The sequence below is a fragment of the Canis lupus genome, chromosome 27 (assembly GCF_011100685.1).
Source record: "Canis lupus familiaris isolate Mischka breed German Shepherd chromosome 27, alternate assembly UU_Cfam_GSD_1.0, whole genome shotgun sequence".
In the NCBI taxonomy this organism is placed as follows: Eukaryota; Metazoa; Chordata; class Mammalia; order Carnivora; family Canidae; genus Canis; species Canis lupus.
The window spans coordinates 4,447,241-4,467,871 of NC_049248.1; the positions used below are offsets into that span (position 1 = coordinate 4,447,241).

General features: G+C 53.4%; 1 protein-coding gene across 16 annotated transcripts in view; it reads left to right on the forward strand.

Moving 5' to 3' along the window:
• Window positions 1-20,631, forward strand: part of TSPAN9 (tetraspanin 9) — a 199,706-nt gene that overhangs the window by 130,702 nt on the left and 48,373 nt on the right. The gene's annotated exons all lie outside the window — the stretch shown is intronic.

A 20,631-nucleotide genomic window follows, 5' to 3' on the forward strand; every position in this document is an offset into this window, starting at 1 on the left:
GCTAAGTGCTCTCCTGACCATGGAGGACAGTGTCAGGATGTCCCTGTCCAGCACCTGCCCTCTGTCTTCTGAGCAGAGCAGGCTTTTTGGCAGAGGCAGGCTCTCAGGGTATTCAAGGGCAGGAAGGAGAGGACCTGAGGAGCCAGCGGATGGAAGATGTACAGCTGGGGAGAAGGCAGGGAAGGGGAAAAAGACAGTCAGGTGAAGAGGTTCTGGACCAGCAAAGGTGGGATGGAGAGGGTGGAGGGGATGGTGGCAGAAAGTTAGGTAATATCTACAGCCAGGGAAAGGGGCGAACACAGAGGGTTTTGAACCAGATTGTGGTGGGCAAGGAGTTGCTTCAGTAGAGCTGTTTGCTTGTCATTGAGGATCCCTTTAATGGTGGCACTTTGGGTGGTACCTTTAGAGACTGCCAGGTGGAAGGTCTACGTACATAGTACCCTGAGTTTTGGAGAACATGGTGAGCCTGGGCTGGGCTGGGCTGGGCTGGCAGGGGGTTGAAGGAGACCACAGTGGCTGGCCGAAAGATCCCAAGCCTTCTGTGGTCCATCTGAGAGATGCAGTAGGGGCTGCATCCCCTAGTGTGTTCTCTCTGGGAGGTCAGGTGTGCTCTGAGGCCTGGCTGTGACACCCCCCCCCCCCACCGCCCCCTCCCACAAGGGAGGCATCCCCTGCGTGTGGGCAGGAGCTCATGGGACCTAAATTAGAGTGACAGCTTGTCAGGCCAATGAGCCTGGGTTCCGGCCAGAGCTCTCTGATGTCTGAGCCATTTAGGACACCCATCATGACTGGTTCTTGGGGCCTGGGGGCCTGGCAGGGGGGAGATTGGGGGAATGGGGGGGCAGGAAGGGAGGAGCGGTGATGCTGTCGGAAAAGCTGAGCACACGAGGTGCTTGATTTGTTACCATTTATGGCAGCCACTGAGGAGGGCGTGAGGCCCTGGTCCCTCCCCCCTGCCTCAAGCCCCCCTTTGTCTGCCCCTTTCTCAGCCTGCCTGGTGGGAGGAGGGGAGTCTGTGTGAAAAGTGCATGTTTCATAAAAAGCCGCTCTGTAGAGGGCGGCGGGTCTGAATTAGGAGCTGTAGGAGGAAGATTGACAAGATTCTCAGCATTGCTGATTTGTTTTCTCTCTTCCTTCTTGAACAGGGCTCCTTGGAATGGTTGGGGTTGGGGGCCAGGGTGGGTTGGAGGACCCCTCCAGCAGCCTGAAAGATTCCAGTGGACCCAGCGATTGATCTTATCCTGTATCTCCTCCCCATTTCTAGAAATGTAGGAATCCCACTTTTCACGGGTGCCGTCCACCAGCTCATTGTCAGTTGTGCTTGGGATCGGGGTGGCGGAGTGGGAAAGAGCAGGGTTTAGGTCACCAGACCCCTGATTTCTGAGTCCCAGCTGTGTTGGTAACTGGCCGTGTGACCCTGGGCAAATCACTTCCTTTCTCTGGGCCTAAGTGTCCACATCTGGACAATAGACTTATCTCTAAGGTCCCTTTGGGCTCTGACATCCTGTGATTGTATACATTTCTTCTGTTTCCTTGGTGTTTTCAGAGAGCTGATGATTCTTGAGATACCTTATCTTCCTTTCCTCCTGGTAGCCTTGGTCGAGTGAGGAACCAAGGGATGGTTCCTTGACTTCTTGCAAGTGGGGCAACTGAGGCCAGAGTGAGGGAGGACCCACTGAGCCGGGCTGGGCGTGTTCATGGTGTGCTGGAGCTCTCTACCTGAACCTCACAAAACTGCCCCAGATTCAGCTCTTCCAGGAGGCTCATCTGCTGGCCACCAGCAGCTCCTCTGCTGTGGGGCACGCTGGGTATGGGCACGGGGGCTCCCAGGTTCCAGACTGGATGTTCCCCAGCGGGCTTTGGCTCCTTGGGCTTTGGTTCCCCTGCTCAGGGGCAGGCAGAAAATCTCCCCTGCTACCTATTTCCCCACTTCAGGGTCGTGGCTGGGTCTGAGCAGGAGATGGGGCCAGCCATGGCTTCTGGCAGCCGAATGGTTTTGCCTGCCCACCACCCCCACCCACCCTGACCCCCGCCCGTGCCCAAGAGGGCCGGCACCACTGAGCAGGTAATGAGGGGTGGGCCGCTTTATTAGGCACCCTCACTAGGGGAGAGGAACTCAGCACCTTGTTTGACACACAGAACTGTCTTGGCTCCCTTCCTATTGTTAGAAGCCTTAATTATGATTGTTCCAATTCCGCCCTCCAGCATTCATCATTAGGAAGAGCTTTCTTTTCCCTTCCTGTGTTCCCCCCAACCCCCCAGAACAGCGAACAGCAGCGAACAGCACAGCGTCTTGGCTGTTCCCTTGTACTACGAGGCCTCCCACCTCTGTCTCTCCCCTCTCTACCACCCACCTCTACTGGGGGCAGTCCTGGTACCAGGCGCCGCCGTGGCCCTGCCTTGAGTCCCCAGCTGCTGCCCTTTGAGAAAACAAACAGCCCCCTCCCCAACCCCACTAAACTCAGGGCTCCAGGCTGAGAAGGCATTCCCTTCAGTGGGCCTCTTAAGCATGAGTTCAGGACGCTGCCCACCTCTCCCACTGTGGTCACGAGGAGCAGCGCAGTGGGTGTCATTGGCTGGAGAGCACGCACATATTTACTAGGTGTTTGTTTTCCATTTGGGGGCTGATTACCATTGCTGGCTATGCCTCCCCTTCTGACCCAGGGCCCCTGGGTTGGTCCCTTCCCTGATTTTGTTTCAAGGACTCTTTTATGTGTTGGGGGGGGTTATAAAGAGCCTCGACCAGGAGTGTGGGTTCCCCTCACAGCTCTGCTGTGGCCCCCTGTGAGGATCTTTGACTTTACTTTGTCATCTGTAAAATGGGGATACACCTCAATACTTGGCTGGCCAACCTGGAGGAATTGTCAGGAGGATACATTGAGATGGTGTTCGTGAAAGTTCTCTGAAGTCTGTGAATGGTGATGCTAATGTAAATTGTTTTTCTGTTTGTAACTCTCCCTTTCTGCCACCACCTTTCTGCCTTCCTGTTTCAGAGTAGGCCATAAAGCTGCCAGTGGTTTCTACCCTGGGGTATTTCTCCATCCAGGTGACCACCATAAGTCTGTGACTAACATATGATTACGGTCCTGTAGCCTGCCTGCCAAGGTGCTGCATCACGTCTGACACCCCAGTGAAGCCCACTCATGGCTGTCCCAGAAGTGTGGTGGTGGGAGGGGGACCCCTCCTTTGTCTCCAGCATCCCCTTCCAGCATTCAAAGTTGTGGTGGGGTCCGTGGGGAGAAAATGGGTTGGCTGGGTAGGAACTACAAATACCCCTCCAGAGTCATCTAGGACTGCTCTGTCTGGTTTGTTCAGACTCATTCCTTCTGTTGGGGGTTTACTAAGATCACAGAGAACCGGTTTCGTTTTCCCAGTGGCTGACGCATCTGACCCACTGTCTATTTGACCGATGCCTTGTGCTTCCTCAGGGCAGCTGTGGCCTCAGCTCCCCTTCAAGGAAGAATCCTGTGCTGGGGATAACCTCTGGGGAGGCCCTTCCCCAATGGGCCCAAGGGCTGGTCTCTCAGTCTGTAAGTCTGGTGCCTTGATTGACAGGAGTTTGACCAAATTTGCTTGCTTGGGTTTATCTGCCCTGTGGGGATGCTCGAGCCGGCCAGTCATCCTCTGAGGGACAAAGCCAGCTGGTTTCTGCTTTAACCATGCAGATGTGGAAGTGGGTTTTGGGGGCAGGGCACTGAGCAGAGCTCTCACACTTGCCCACACCAGTATTTTATACTGTTTCTGAGACACCTGAAGAATACCTTCTCAAGGAGATTTACCAGATGTCAACAGCCTTATTTTGCTTTTAGGAACACTGAGCTGTGGAGAGAGGAGGAGTTAAATCGAGGGTCCAGGTCACACGGAGAATAAATAAACCCTGCTTGGCTGTAGTGGAACATACTGCAACCCAGAGTGCCTTTACTATAGGCATTGGGGGAAGTGTGAACCTCCTTTGCCTAGGCCCTGACCTCCAGCCTTTAGACATAGACCCCGAGCCCAGGGCTTCAGTGGGCTTGGGTGCACCACAGGCTCCCAGGGCCCTCGTGAAACTCCAGGTCAGGCCACTACCCCAAGGGCCCCCTGTCCTCGGGAGGTGAGGCTGCCAGAATGGGCTTCTGAGCATGGTTGGAGAAGGGGCCAGGGAAGGCGAAGAAAATGAAGGCTGAGAGACACCTCTGGGAGGACAACCTCTTGTCTTGCTATTTATATTTAATTTACTGGGTATTTTTTCCTTGTCTCTCTCTGCTTGGTGTTTCCCAAACTTGTCTTCATAACTCTCTCCCTTCTGGGTTCTCTTCACCTCACTGTCTTTAGGAGGTAATTAAGTTGACAAGCCCTCCATGCTTTCCCTGACCTGATGCCCCCTGACATTGAATGCTGGGACTGAGGAGGTGGGGCAGAGCTGGGGAGCCCTTCTGGGGAGGCAGTCGTGGGTCCACTGATGGAGATGTCCACTGACTCGACTGGGTATTCTAGGCGATGGGAGAAGGAAGGGGGTGTGGAAGCAACCCCACTGCACCCTGCACCTGATTTCTCTGATGTCTGCCTGTACCACTGAGGCAGCACTGGGGCCCCTAGGGTGGGTGGATGGCCTGATCTCTGAGAGGAGAGTGGGGGGTGAGCCTTGCTCCAGACACTGTGCTGTTTGTGCAGGCACATTTCTCTCCCTTTCACTTGTGCCAGGAAATTGGAAGAAGCTTTTTCCTTTGGGAGGGGAGAAGATCAGAACCCACAGAGACTAACTCCTCCTGGCTTCAGCTGTCTCTGTCTGCGTCCCTGTAGCCACCTCTTTCACCCCTGCCTCTTGGCATCTGATTACCTGTCCCCTCCCTTGTGCCAGGGCTTCTCTAGCTGACTGGTTTGGGAAGTGAAAGGTGGCAAGAGTGTTGGCTTTAGAGTCAGACAAGTGGGTTTGACTCTTGGTATCATTGTATATTATTTGTATGAACCTGACAAGGTCTTTAATTAACTATTTGAGCCTTGATCTCCTCATCTGTAAAATGGGATAATAGCAGAACTACTTTGTAGGTTGGCTCAAGGAGTAATAGACACCCACATGAAGAGGGTTCAGCCCATTGTATGGCACTTGGTAGATGCCTTCAGGTCAGGTGAGGTTTGCACTGGCAGGTGATGGCTGCTAGGGTAGCACAGCCATGCTCCTTGGCAGGGCGATATGGGGAATATGTATTCAGAATTAGAGTGTGGGTGCCTGGTTTCTGTTCTCAGCCCCCACTTCCTCGGCTGGGCCCTCGTTTTCTCTAGGCTTATGTTTTGGCTTTCTCCTCAGCAGAATGAAGCAAGTCATTTCGTCCCTGCCCCCTCCCCCAGCCTCCTGCTAGGCCAGAAGAGCTGGACAGATGAGGAATGAGCTCCTAGCCCCTTGAGTGCCTTGAGATCTCAGCCAGAGATGGGGGAGGAAATTGAAGGTGGGCTGTGCTGTGCTTTTAGGATGCTCTCTAGGGACTCAATATTTAAACTAGGGTTGAAACCTCTTACTGAGCTCTCACAAGAAGGATCCAGAGGAGGCCCCTGGGGCCTGCATTAGCCCCACCAGCCAGGGACCCAGGTGGGCAGAGATGTCCCACCTGGTCTTGCCGGGAGGGCTGAGGGGGTTCTGCAGGGAGACTGAGCATCCCACTTAGGGCCATGGCAGAGACAAAGTGGAAAGACAAAATCAGAACCTGAGTCGGGAGGAGGAGAGCACAAGGAAGAAAGGGGAAGAAAGGAGAAGGCACAGGGACAGCTGGTAGGGCGGGCAGACGCCGGCAGAGCGCCTCAGGTAGCTCAGGGCTGAGCCTGCCTGGTCCCTTCCTCTCCGCAGTGATTAAGACATCACCAGCTGCCTGTGTTCTTAGCTCCGCTGGCTCTCTGCTGCCAATAACAAATGCATCTGGCTGGAATCTGGGTCATTAAAAAAACAACCTGATATTTCTCTTCTTCCTTCACCCCCTGGCAATCTATGTCCTGGAATATAGCTGGGACCCTCAAAGGAGGGGGTCCAGTGGTATAGGGAGCCAGGGTGGACGTGTTGGCTGTCAGGGCCACTCAGCCAGCCAGGCAGCCACCCTTGTTGGCTGTGTCGCTTCTGTGGTTGTGAAGTGCAGCCTTTAAATGGAGAGTGATGGGCTGAGGATGTGGGTTTTACAGGTAGTTTTCCTTCCTCCCTGCAGGCCGGGACAGGGGGCGGATAGTGTAGCGGCTGTGGTGGTAACACAAGCTCAGAGTCCCAGCCTGAGGTTCCACGGTGATCTGGTGAGAATCATTAGCCTCTCTAGGCTCACCTTCTTCTTATCGTGAATGATGACAATGACGCGGGACCTATACCAGGGGTTGCTGCGTGGGGTATGCAGGGAATGTCCCAGCACGGCACACAAGGAAGGCAGCTCTTGCTTGGTTTGTCACCATGATCGTGTTGCCTCTGTTGAGTAGCACCTCCTGAGGGAGCTATGGCCACTCAGCCGTGGTGCCTGGTATTGGGCTGGGCACTGGACCAAGGCTGACCTTCTGGAGAGCGGAGGGAGAGATGTCCAAAGCCCTCGTGGACAGGTAGCTCTCTTGGACTGAGACCTCTTTTAAGACTGCAAAGGGTTGTTTGTACATTTCACAATGGATTTAAGAATACAGATGAGTAGGGAGAAGCCGAGGGAGGGTGGAAAGGGTGATGGACACACAGGGAAGAAATAGGAAGTTTCTTGGAATCGGAATCGGCCTGGTTCTAGTCATCTGTACAGCTTCCACTTGCGGGAGCTTCCCTCTGCCCGGCCCTGGTCTGAGCACTTCACCTCTGTTGTCCCTTGTCTGGCCGATTCCAGAGGCTCCCTTGTCCCTTGCTCCTAACCACTATATAGGGTTCCCTATTTCAAAGTAGACCCTTCCTATGAAACCTTTCACAGGCAGAAATGGTGTAAAGAAGCAGTTACCATTAATTTATATGGAAAGAGTTTTTGAGCATTCCCAGATGCAAAACATAACCTCTCTTAGGCTTTTCTGATACTTAGGACACATCTTGCTAACGGATGCACAAAATACATTGAGATAAAGCACAGATGCTCACAGATACAGTTCAAAGCTATGGCAGCTTGATGCCGAGTGCAGTTTCCAGGGAGGGAGCTCGACAGGGCCACTCTCACAGCTCCGGGTGCACTGCCTCTATAGTGGCTGGCTGCGAGACAAATGCTCAATGCTATTTTCACTTTTCTTTTTTTTTTTTTTTTAATTTTGGTAAAAGTGAAAATCCTCTTCAGATTTCTTTCAGTTAGCGAAAATAGGTACTGATGTAGGTCTTGCGTAAAAGCGAAGTGGCGCAATGCGAACTTTCGAAAAGCGGGGGTTACCTACACTGCCCTGTTCTGTTCCAGACTGGTAATAGACCAAGGAGTGTGACTTCGAGTAAAGCTGTCAGGGTTGGCAAGGCCTTGGGCATGCTCCCACGTGTTCTCCAGTGGGTCTGGGGTGGCTGGGTGGAGCCACACTGGCAGGCTGCAGGTCTCCCAGATGGGAACCCACGTGGCAGGTGCCCTGGCCCTGGGACCCAAGCCTCACTTCATCCATCCCTCCAGCAGAACATGCAGAGCTGTGTCACAGAGCAGCTCAGCAAATAAATGTTGGCTGGGGTGCTTCCTTGGATAAGCAGGGGTGATGCTTATGTTGACCGGGCTGAACCTGGGGTGTTTCCTGGGGAGTGGGAAGCGTGGGGGGTGTCTGCAGAAGAAGCTGGTATTGAGTTGTTTTCCTTGGACTGGCAGGAGGGTCCAAGCGCAGAGTCTTAGCCCTGCTGTCCTGGCCTGTAGGGAACATTCTTGGTCGGCCTGGTGGGGCTGTCTCCCTGTGAGGCAGTGGTGGCACACCAGGCCGCCAGCAGACAGGCCTCAGGTGGGGAGGGCAGGCCATTTCTGGGTTCTGCCCTTCAAAGGAGAGAGCCCTGCTGGTCATAGATTGTAGATGAGGGACACACTGGCCTTTTCCCGTGAGATTGTTCCTGACTCTGGAGCCATCCTTCACCCGTTGCTCTTTCCTGAAGACGCAGAGAGATATTTCAAGTCACCTTTTATGGCTCTGGGACAGGAGGGCCCTGGAGAGTTGGCATCAGGTTGACCTTTTACACGTTTACTGCCTCTTGGTGGGTTGGGGGAGGGGAGAGAGAAGCCCTGGGGAAACGGGGACCAGTTCACCACCATGAATGCACACTCAGGGCTCTCCAGGGTTCCCTTGCCCTGCCTGTGGTTGGGAGGATGACCTCTTGTTACCAGCTCTTTCCCTTGTTTGTTGTTTCATTTATTCATTCATTTAAATACCTCCTTGTGCCAGGAAATACAAAAACAGGGCTGGAACACAGTCCCTACTACAGTCATAGTAGACTCCCTTGACATATTGAGACATTATTTTGTATTAAAGGGAAATATTAAAGATATCTGAACACCTAATTGAAGCCTGTCTTTTGACATGGTAAGATGCATTGTTTAAAGACCCCTGAATGAGTGAGTGTTGGAAAGAGAGTGAGCAGCTGTCTTAGGTGCTGTTATGAACACAATTCCTTAGAGCTATGCAGGGTTCTCTACCATCTTTTCCTGACAGTTCTTCCAATAACATTTTTGAACTTCTCCTAGGCCCAAGCCAGCCTGGGCTTGGCTCTGCCAGGATGCAGAAGGGAGGGGCGCGGCTGTGACTGCCCTAGGAAGAAGGGTATATTTCAGTGGGAATCCCCACTGCCTGCACCTAGGGCCTTGGCCCTGTTCTAGCTGAGGCCCGTTTCACTTTGTTGTAACTTGTTCTTCCAGAATCAACTGCAATAGCGGCTGGTGGGCCCCAAAGCACTGCCCAGGCTAGACTATGATAGTGGCAAAGGGCTGGGTGGCAGGTTCTTCCGGGGCATTTAGCAGCACAAATCTGCAAGCCCAAAGCTTTACCCTTGCTAGGGTGATAGGCTCCCCCTCCCTCCATCCCCAGCACCCTTCAGATCTGTATCTGGAGACAGTCACAGGAGTCTTAGCTCTTGGCTATGTCTCCCGAGCCTGATGCCACCAGGGTGATCCTGATCAGATCGTACGTGGGGTCCTGTGTGATAGATGGTTCATTTTGTGTCTTGGCTCTGGAGGCCCACATTCCTGCCAAGAGTGTGCCAAATCCAAGGCCCTTTCTCTAGTGGGTCCTCAAGAAATATTAATTGGTTGTGAGGACCAGAGAGTCAAGTTCACCAGAGCTGGCCTCTGGGTCCTTGCTCCCCTACAATTTATAGTTCTCTCCTTAAATCATCCCCAGGCCTCATGCTGGGACACAGGACCAGCCAGCTTCTCCTCTGCTCAAAACCCAAAACAGTAGGGAGCAGGGTAGGAGGGGAGGGGGAGGGGCTTAATCATAGCTCTGGCTATTGGAACCTGGGAACCACCACCGGAAATGCACACGGAGGCCATAGCAGACAGGCGGGGCCCAGGCAGAGGAGCGCTGGCCCACCTGGTGGAGATGGACCGCAGGGGCCTGGTGCCGAGCTGGCCTCCCCCTATCTATTAACTCCCCATTAGCATGCGGCAGTGGCGTTGCCTCTAACAGTTTGATTTATGCTATCGAGGTTTTGCTTACAAATTAGAAGCCGCTATTGTGCTAAGTCGGCTTTAAAATCGATGCAGAGTAATTGCAGTACACGGGTAGTTGGACGACGTTAACATGAGAAATGTGCTGTAGTCGTCATCTTTGGAACAAACATGACCCATTACGGTACAATCCCGCGTCCTTTACCCGGCTAATTTGAACACAGCTCATGGCCAGGCCCTCCCTTAGCATGGCCAGGCCTGGGGAGTGGGAAGGAATGACATGTCATGTCAGGAGACATGTCAGGAATGGATTTTTCGGGGGTAGGGCTGGGAGTGATTGTGTTGACAGCCCATGGAGGTCTGGGACGGGGACCTCATTTGTCCCATTGCCTGTTCCAAACGCTTTGACGGTCATGGTGTGTTTTCTATATGGTTTGCTGCCATGATGCTTTAGGCCTGGAGTAGCAACCCTAAGAACCTTAATGTACGTGGTGCCTCTGTATGTGTGCACCTCCTTGTCTGTGTGCCTGTGTGTGCAGCTGTGTGTGTGTGTGCATATGCCTGGGTGTGTGTCTGTGTGTGCCTTTGTAGATGTGCCTGTGTGTGTGTGTGTGTGTGTCTCTGCCTGTGTGTATGTATGCATGCCTGGGTGTGTGCCTATATGGATGTGCCTGTGGGTGCAGCTGTGTGTGTGTGCGCATGCCTGAGTGTGTCTGTGTGTGCCTATATAGATATGCCCGTGTGTGCAGCTGTGTGTGTGTGTGTGTGTGCCTGTGTGTGTGTGTCTCTGCCTGTATGTATGTGTGCATGTCTGGGTGTGTGCCTGAGTGTGCCTATATGGTTGTGCCGTGTATGTGGATGCCTGTGTGGTCTGCCTTGCCTTAGAGTAAAACCAAATACTCGTGAAGCTTGCTTGCCACTTTGCACCCTGCCTCCCTAGTGGTTGCCATCATCACTTGTGTCTCCTCACCTGTAAATTGGGGAGACGGCACAGCTTTCACGCTGGTACTACAAGCATTGGGAGAGAGAATGGGAGTCGAGTGCGGTAAGGCGGGAGCACAGATCTGGCAGTGGCAACAGCAGTGGCTTGTTAGGAGAATGATTTACCCAGCAGCTGACGGGGCGACCAGCCATCAGGAGGGTTCTCAGTCTTCTTTGCACAGCAGCGTATGGTGGATTTATAACAAAATACTGATGCTGGCTTCTGTCTTCAGAAATTTTGGTTTAACTGGGCTGAGGTATGCCCTGAGCATCTGGATATTGGAAGGCCCCCCCGAAGATTCATACCTGTAGCCAAGGCTGATAACTTCAACCTGTGCATTTCTCTATCTTCAGATGGGTGTATGCTTCTTTGGCAGAGCTATGCTAATTGTTGTTACAGATCTCTGAAAAGGAGAGAGAGAGAGAGAGAGAGAGAAAGAAGAAGAAGAAGAGGAAGAAGAAGAAGAGGAAGAAGAGAGGAGGAAAGAGAAAGAAAGAAAGAAAGAAAGAAAGAAAGAAAGAAAGAAAGAAAGAAAGGAAGGAACGAGGAAGAAAGGAAGGTAGATAGGTAGATTTTCTAATTGGCAGGCAGGAAGTTCTTCCATCTAACCAGAATCCCTGCTGCTTCAAATTTTACCACTCACCTATCCCTTAGCTGCATGTGGGTACCTGGCCTCTCTGTCTCTCTGTATGGTGGGTGTCAGGCAGCACTGTCTCTGTTGGGAGCAGCTGCTTTCCCCTGGGATTCTCACTGATTTAGAAATCGAACAGTGAGGCTTTCTGCTGGGAGTGCCGCACTGATGGTTGCACGGCTCTACTGGACAGGGTACTAGGCACACCCAACAAGCCAGTGATGGGGAGCTCTGAGCCCTCGGAGCCTGCAGGGTATGGGAGGGAAAGAGCCCAGCGAGTCCAACCCTCTGTTTTTACACATGAGGAAGCTAGGACCCAGAGAGAAGGAAAGGCACTTGGCCTGTGAACCATAGCAAGTTTGTGGCAGAGGCAGGACCAGAGCCCTGAGCCCAGGCTCCTATTCAGGGCTGTTTCCTAGCACTGTCCAGCCCCGGCTGGAGAGAAGCGGCCTCTGGACCCCGTCTCCGGGGAGGCTGTACCCAGAGAGGCAGGATCCACGTGGATGGCTCTGAGACAGAGCTGAGTGCCGGCTCACTCCCAGACACACGCATTACACCAGGATGGCTGCGTGACGGGCTGAGGGAATGACAGCTGTCGGGTCTGGTTTGACGTCAGTGGAGGCCCCCTGACAGATCCCCCAGTTCTGTCAGCCTCGCTGTAGCAGCATGCTTCCTGGTTGGTAAAAGCAGGTCTGCCTTAGATCAGCCCACCGGACGGGCAGAAGTGGCAGCCGGGGGAGCAGAGTGGTGGTCAAGATTACAAGGCAGCCCTGGGGACTGATGCTCATCCCCATGTGGCAGTCGGGATGTCAGAAATCATTTGCCATCACTCAATCATGACTGAGTGTGTGTGTGTCACCTTTTACTAATTCAGTGCAGGGTACCCCGGAGAGGCTCCCAGCCTAACATTGGGGACCCTAGGAATAATGCGTTCGTCTGCACCCAAAGTGAAGGGAGATGAGTGGCTTTGGGCCAGGCAGGGCTTTGTCTTCTGGTATCTCCATCCCTCCCCAGCCTGCAGGCCTACTCAGCAGTGAAGGGAGTCTGGGCTGGGGCAGACAACTGCTCCTTCTGTACCTTCCATTGAAGTGAGGGCAAAGTGGTGGGAAGGATGTCACACCCAAGATGGACATGGCAGCTCCAAGCAGAGCAGCAGTCACATGTGTGCGGCACTGGTCTGGGGGCAGTTTGCTGGCAGCTGCGAGCAAGGCAGGGCCCTGTGGGACGTGGGCCTGTTGATGCCTCCTCATGAGAAGATGAGCAATGTATCCCTGCACATTGCCTGACTCATGCTTGGTTCCGGAGCTTTAAAAAGGTGGGAAAACAGCCCCCTCCCCTCTACAATAACAGGAAGACAGGGGCAGAGGGATTGCTTTAAGTCTGGGGAAGCAGAGGGGTTTGTTTTCAAATAGGTTATGCTCATAAGAGGGACTGTGACCGGGCGGCTCCTTAGTCCTGGGCCCCCGGGCTAAATCCCTGGGAGTGTGGACAGGTTCTTTCTCAGCTAGCAGGACAAGCCCATGCCCGGGGAACCCAGAGGGACTATTCCTCCGTGCTCCTTTCTGCTGGGCCAGGTGGGGAACCAGCTGGGAACTGGCTTTCATTTCTTCTGACCATCATAAACCACGACAGGTCCATCAGTGTGGATGGGGAGCAGGGGAGAGGGCTCAGAGTCCCTGTTCTGCTCTCTCTCCCTCTGCAGTCAGTACTGGTGGGCTCCAGAGCAGGGCGGAAGCTGGGGTGACGGAGGGTGCAGTAGGTTGCTCTGGCTGAGTGTTGTGAGGAGGAGAGGGTGGTAGGCAGGAGGGGATGGTAGGATCAGAAGGGAAGGTTATTTTTTATTCCTAGAATTACGTATGGGGGGAAAACTTTTTTATAGACCAGAAAAGATAACCTTCCATTCTTGGTCTTTGGGCTTTGGAAGGACATTCCTAGTTTGTCTCCAAGTTCAAGGAGGCTGGCTGGGATATTTCTGAGGGAGCAGTTAGCTCTTGAAAGGCCAGATTCATGTGTCAGCAGCCATAGGGTGGCCCATGTCTGAATCCTCTGGTCATGAAGTCCTTTAAGGGCTCACCTGGGCTTCCCTCTTGGGGAGAACACTGATGACCCTTTACCTGGAGGTGGAGAGTCCCACCCCTCCCAGGCGAATTCAGATTTTAGAACCCTCCTCCTTTGTGACCTGAATCCTTTCCAAGGAGCTCAGTGGGTTCCCACAAGGTAGGCCTGATGGGAGTGGGGCCAGGTCCTCCTGACCTTGATGAGCAAGATTCTGAGGGGGCAGACGGGGACACCCAGCACTTTCCCAGCAGGTCCGGAAGGGTGGTGGAGGCAAAAATGGAATCCCTTGTGTGCAGGTCTCTGCCTGTGGATGCTACACTCCAGAGAGAAACACCACCGTGGGTAAATCCAAATGGTTGTTTAGTGGTAAAAAATTAAATGCAAGAACCGAGGCCAACAGTAATTTTAACCAACACAGGGAGACTAAGAGCCCCAGAGCAGCATTAGAAGTTGTCTGCCACACATGTGTCCTGGGTTTTTTTGTGGGCCCGAATGTGTCCCCCAAGCGCACACAGTCTGGGCTTGTTCGCGTTGCTGGGGAAGGGCTGGGGGCTGCTCAGCCTCCTGACCTGCTCCCTGTGCATGGTTCCTGTGGCCCATATGCTCCTGGGTTCCCTGAGCCACCAAGGCCAGGGGCCTGAAGGGACAGAGCTGTTTTCAGTGTGTGTGGGGGGGAGGGTGTGGGCAAGTGTTTACGCAGCCAGACCCTCTCCACTCTCCCTCCATTCCCTCATGTCCTCTCACACTGTTCCCCAGGCACCCATTTGCTCTAGCTGGGCGTGTCCTCCCTGTGGAGAGACAGGGGCCTGGTTCACTTACAGCCTGGGGGTTGGTGCCCTGGGGGCTTGAAGATGAATGGGGTGGGGGGAGAAGTTCTTCATGAACGGGGCTGATCCGGTCCCTCCCGTGTGGGCTGTGGTGGCTGAGAGCTTGACTTCCGCCGAGTTATAACTCCCAACAGCTGCCATTCATGTGATGCCGCCCTGTTGAGCAGACACCTTCAGCTGCATTGCTCTTGCTCCTCATGCGACCTTTCAAGGATATAACAACAGCAACTAGAGTTTCTAAAGTAACTACTATGTGCGAGGCACTGTGTGAAGTGCTTTATGGGCATTAAAAAAAAATTCTCTCCTTACAACGACCTTGGACACAGTACCAGAACAATCTCATTTTATCTGTGAGGAAACTAAAGCTCAGGGATGTTGGGTACCAGGGTCACACGGGTACTACGCAAGCCATTGGGCTCTGGAGGCTACACTCCCTCCTACCCTCTCTGGCCTGCAGGCTTGGAAGGGAGCACATCTGACTCTACCAGTCCAGAGTCCTGGCTGCTGGTGAGCTGCAGTGGCACCTGTTTCCAGGTGGCAGCACCCGTTTCCAGGTGGCAGCGCCCGTTCCCAGGTGGCAGCACCCTGTTCCCAGGTGGCAGCACTCCGTTCCCAGGTGGCAGCTCCCATTCCCAGGTGGCAGCACCTCGTTCCCAGGTGACAGCAGCCCGTTCCCAGGTGGCACTGCCCGTTTCCAGGTGGCAGCACCCCGTTCCCAGGTGGCAGCAGCCCGTTCCCAGGTGGCAGCGCCCATTCCCAGTGGCAGTGCCCGTTCCCAGGTGGCAGTGCCCATTCCAGGTGGCAGCGCCCATTCCAGGTGGCAGCTCCCATTCCCAGGTGGCAGTGCCTGTTCCCAGGTGGCAGTGCCTCTCAGCCCGGGCACGGGTTGATGCCCAAGCAGGTTTTTTTTTTTTTAATTTTTATTTATTCATGAGAGACACAGAGAGGCAGAGACACAGGCAGAGGGAGAAGCAGGCTTCCCTGGCAAGCCCGATGTGGGACTTGATCCCAGGACTCTGAGCCACCCAGCTGCCCCCACCCCCCCCCACGCAGATTTCTTAAAGAAAACTTACTACAGTTTCCTTCCAGGGTTTCTAGTGGCTGGTGTCACAAATTACCACAAATCTGGTGGCAGAAAATAGCAGGAATTTATTCTCAAATGGTTCTGGAGGTTAGAAGACCACATCACGGTGTTGGCAGGCCCACATTTCCTCCGGAGGCTCTAGGGGAGGATTCTTCCTTGCATCTTCCAGCTTCCCCTGCTGCGGGAGTTCCGCACCTTGTGGCTGTATCACTCCGATCTCTTTCTCCATGTCCAAGGACTCAGTCTCTGCTTCCACCTTCACATCACATTCTCTGTGTGTCTAATTTCCTTCCTCCTCTCTTGTAAGGGCACTTGTAATGCATTTAAGGGCCCACCAGGGTAATCCATCTCCCTATCTCAACATCTTTAACATAACCACACATGCAAAGACCCCTTTTCCAAGTAAGGACACATTCACAGGTTTTGGGGCTTGGAACATGGACATGTCAGTCCACTACCCAGGGTATCTTCAGGTGTGGTGGGCACGGGAGGCAGGGGTTGGTCCTATTTCAGATCCAGATGATGGTGGTGGCCATGGATCTGTACCTGCCCTCCCCTCAAGCAGCCAGTAGAACTAGGAAGGTGACTCCTACTGCTGCGTCTCATCATGCTGTGGATCATGGCTTGGCCCTGGAACATGCCTCTGACTCTAAACCTGCACTGGGTGTACAGCCTTGCACTCCCTTCTTTCCTTCCATCTCTAAACTCTGGAACCTTGGGGCTGGGGGTAGCACCCATGGGTTGTCTTGCCCTGATGATCAGACACTTTCTCCTTACCTTTGGCCTCATCGGCCTCTGCAGCATTCCTGTCTGAGGCCTGCTGCCAAGGGGCTCTCACCAGGACCTGTCCATGCAAGTACAAGCCATGACCAAAGGAAACTTTGTACACAGGGCTGGATGGGTGTGGAGTGGTTTGCCTCAAGGTGGAGCTGTGTGCAGTTTCCCTGCTGGGTTTTGCTGAACTCAGAAAAATGGGCTCATGGTGGCATGAGCCTCTTGCCAGGCACAGCCTGGGTGGAATGCAGATGAAGCCCCTTGCTGGTCTCCCAGGTCCAGCCCCGCAGCCTCCGCTCTGGCAGGCAGGCCCTGTCACACCTGCTACTATTGCAAGGACATTCAGGAGACCTCTGCTGTCTGGGAAGTCAGAGGCAGTCCTGGCTCCCTTGGGCCAGATGAGTTCCTGTGGTCCTTGAGCAGGAGATAGGGACCTGACTGTGCAATGTGACTCCTTTCCTTATTCTCAGCTCATTCTCCATCCTTCCTGCTGTTCCCACCCCTCCCAGCACTTGCCCCATGGGGCCCTGCATTGTCCCCACCTCCATACCACCTGTGCTGCCCCCTCACCCCACCCCAGTATTGTCCTGACCCTGCTTGAGCTTTGGTTAGAGACGCTAGGGACCTGGGTGGAGGTGGCACACAACACAGGTTGTCTAAGAGAATGAATGGTTTTGAAGATTAAGAGGCAGGGTTAAGTCCCAGCTCTTCCTGTGTGTTCCTTGATGCATAGTTCTCTGGCCCAGCCTCCTGAACCCAAGTGAACCTGACCTCACTGTCCCTATCTCACTGTCTCTTCCCTCCCTGACCCTTCTCTCACTGCCCACCAGGGAGCCCTGTCTGTTGCAGTGTCATGTGCACTGGGACTTACTATTCATGCCCTGGAGCTGAATGTTTCTAGATGACAGTAGGGCACTTGACTTGCACCTGCCTCTGCATACAGTAGGTGCCTACTGAATGTTCTTCAATGGTATGGGGTATAGTCTTGTAAAATGGGGATGGAACAGTGGTTTCTCAGCCTTTGAGGTTTTTCCCAAGCTGCTCTGGGAACCAACAGGGGCAGAAGTCCCTCCTAGTCTGACTTGCCAGCTGTTCCCCCGTCCTCTCCTTCTATCCCTGGCACAACCCTCATTGGGGTTCAGCCACTGCTCCTGGTTCTCTGTTCCCTGAGCAAGTACCAATTTGTTGGAAGGCTTACTTGTTTCTTGGTCACCCTGGGGGCCCCTTAAGGATGCCACGGGGCTTCCCTGACTTTATTTGGAGGTTCCTAAGCCAGTAGGATCTCTGTGCACCCCTCCCTGACTAAAGGTGTAGAGATGGGGGGGGGGGTGCTGGGAGGCTGTACTATTAAGGCCGGCTTGGCCTCTGTAAGCCTGCTGTCCTGGAGGTGAAGGACACATCAAATTGGGGACAGTGCTTAGTCAAGAGAGTGTGCACCTGGGTGTGTAAGGATTGTGGGTTTTTAAAAGTCATTTAAATTTCTCGCCAGAGAATGCCATACATTCTTTCTCTCTCTGCTCTGTGGAGCCTCTTATCCCTTCAGAGGGCAACAGGACAGCAGATGCAGAAATGAGAGAGGCAAATGGGAGTGAAGGGGAGCAGGGACAGTCCCAGGTTCTCTGGCTCTGTGACCCAGGGCCAGGCACCCCCGGTGTCTGGGCCTTGGGATTCCCATCAGTGCACTGACCCTTTGGATCCTTCAGGTGGAGGATTCTGGTTCCGTTGCCACCACTGCAGACATTAAACATGATTTGAGATGGGAGTCAGCAAGGACGGCACTCCCAAGCTGGGCCTTGCTCTGGCCATGGCTGGGGTAACATCCCTGGCACAGGCCCCATTTCACCAGGGAGAGATGCCATGGCTGAGAGCTTGGAGAGAGTTCACCAGATCCACACATTACAACCCCATGCCAGGCCCACCCTAAAGAGGTCAACCTCAAGGGGCAAAGAGTGGTCCTGGTAGGGGTGGGGCGGGTGGAAATTCATGTGGAATTGGCCAGCCTCGGCGCCAGGGCAACAGATGTTCGCTTTGGAGCCTGGATGGGGTTCGCTCCAGGCCGTGGGCGGGCGGTGCCTTTAGATGATCTCCCGGGTCAGGTTTCTCGTTGGCCCTGGGCAAGGCCTTTCATTTTGGGGGCCGTCTGGCCTCCAAGATTCCTCCCACCACTGCCTCTCCACCCACTATGGCATGCATGCCCAGCCAGCAGATTGGCCACTGTGCCCCTGGTGCTGTGAGCTCCCTGAGCTTGGGGCCGGCTCTGCGTTGGGCTGTCTCTGGCCAGGGTAGCTGCTCCCCTCTGCCTGGGAGCGTTCTGCTCATCTTAAATGCAGCAGCACAATTATGTGCAGCCTGGGAGGGGACTGGGAGTCTGCAGGATCTCAGCCCCAGCATCTCCAGAAGTCACTTCCATCTGGTCATTAGATCCACTCCTGGATCTTCCTTTCCAGCATAGTTCTTATGGGCCTGAGGATGGTGAGCTTTGAAAGTGAAGTGGGCACGGGCTTTCCAGCTGCCAGAATGCCCTGTGCAACCAAGTACCTGCTCCTGGCACACAGGATGCTAGTAAATCCTGTGATATGTGTGCTGTCTACTCTCCAAATGCTTTCTCTCCTGACCCCCAGTTTCCATTATAAGCTTGTTTCTCGTTTTACCATGAGATTTATTTATTTGTTTGCTTTTAAAATCCTTCCAATAGCCAGAGGATATGAAGCCAGTTTAACTTTTTCAAGGGATAAGGCAGCTGGAGTGGTTTGAGGTCTGAGATCATCTGAGGTACTGGGAACCAGAAACATGTCCCCTGCTCTGATTGCCCATTCCCTGCTCCATACCCTTGGTGCCACTGGTCCACAGAATTTTGAACCAGAATAATTCTTTTTATAATTTTTAAAGGTTTTACTTATTTGAGAGAGAGAGAACACATGAGAAGGGAAGGGACAGAGGGAGAAACAGACTCTCTGATGAACAGGGAGCCCGATGCAGGGCTTAGTCTCAGCACCCTGAGATCATGACCGGAGCCAAAGGCAGACGCTTAACCGACTGAGCCACCCACATGCCCCTGAACTAAAAGAAGTCTTAAAGGGCATTAAATCTGGTGGTTTTGAGCCTAGCACATCGCACACATCACATGGGAATGGCCTGGGAAGCTTACATGACAATGGACTTACAGTTCCCACCTGTGGAGATGCATTTTGTTGGTCCGGAGTAGGACTTGGGGAGTGGCTTGGTTAACAAGCACCCCAGGTGATGCTGACATATCCAGTCCTCCCTGAGCCTTGGAATGGTGTTTTAGCAGCCCTGTCCCTGTCCCTTATCAGCCCACAGTTCAGCTCCCGCTTTTCCCCATGGATGCCCGTGGTGGGTGTTCACTGCCTCCTGGGGCTGCTCACTCCCTTCGAGGACATATGTGTTCACGGTAGCTCATTCCTCCTCATTGGCCCCGCTCTGTACCCCAGAGCTACACAGAAAGGTTTCCCTTCCTCGTCACTGTGGCTGGCCTTCTTATGTGGTGACAGCAGTCCCATCCTACCCAGTCTTGTCCTCTGCAGTCTATACACCGTTGCTCCTCCTCATGCTTCTCAGACTCCTTCATCAGCCACAGGAGGAGGGAGAGGAAACTGACAGGGAGGAGCCCATAAGAGGGAGCTGGGAACCCACGTGCTCAGGAACCCCCTCCCTTCCCGCCCACTGGCTGAGGGCAGCAGTCCCCTGTCCCAACTCAACTCGACCACCACTCCTGCCTTTCAATGCTGTTACGTAACATCGGCAGGTTGGCTCATGAACTCCTCTAGCTCCCACAGCCACGTTAAAATTTTAATTTCATAAGCTAACAAGCTCATTAAGTTATGTTATTAAGTAGTATTTGATAAAATACAAAATATACGTGTAAGTTATGAAGGATAAGAGAAGGAACACCCCTGAACTCACCACCCGAACAGGTCCTCACTAGTACATTGCCTCTTGTCATCGTTTGTCCCCCTGTACCCCTGGACTCTCCCCTCAGAGAGGATCCTGACTGCGTTTTTATTGCTCTTCTGCCGTGGTTTTGTGGTGTTGCCACTCATATATATCCCTAAGCAATACATCTATAATTTTGCTTGCGTTTGAGCTGTGTGCAATGGTGGTATGCTATATGTGGCTTTTGGTAGCTTGCCATATTTTTACACAGTATTATGTTACTAAGATTCATCGTGTCATGTTTGTAGCTGCAGTTCACTCATTTTCCCCATCTTTGTAATATTTCATTGTGCAACTATAGTCTGTCCTTTGTTACCTGCTCTGGCCATCAGGGGCAACCTGCTGTGAGTGTTTTGACCCATTTCTTAAGGGCATGTGCCTAGGAGTGTCTCCAGGGCATATCCCTAAGTGTGGACTTGCTGGCTTATGGGGCAAGGACAGTGTCATCTTTTGAGAACGATCAGATCTCAAAGAAAGCAAAGGGCCATCCTACTGGTCCTACTGGCTAGGATTGGTCGGGTGTGGTTTTCTCTGCTGGGGTCCTGGGGTAGAGAGGCTGTGCAGATTAGCAGCCTGGTGTCTGCAGGGGCTAATTCCAAAGCCAATGGCACGAGCCAGGTTCCTTCAGGCAGCCCCAGGTCTGAGCCCACAGCAGGCTGCAGAGAACAGCAGTTACTTCACAACAGAGCAAGGATGAATGGAGTGTGTGAGCGTGCACACACGTGTGTGTGTGTGTGTGTGTGTATGTCTGAGATGTTCTCACAGATCTAATTTACTGCTCCGCTTTCCCATCC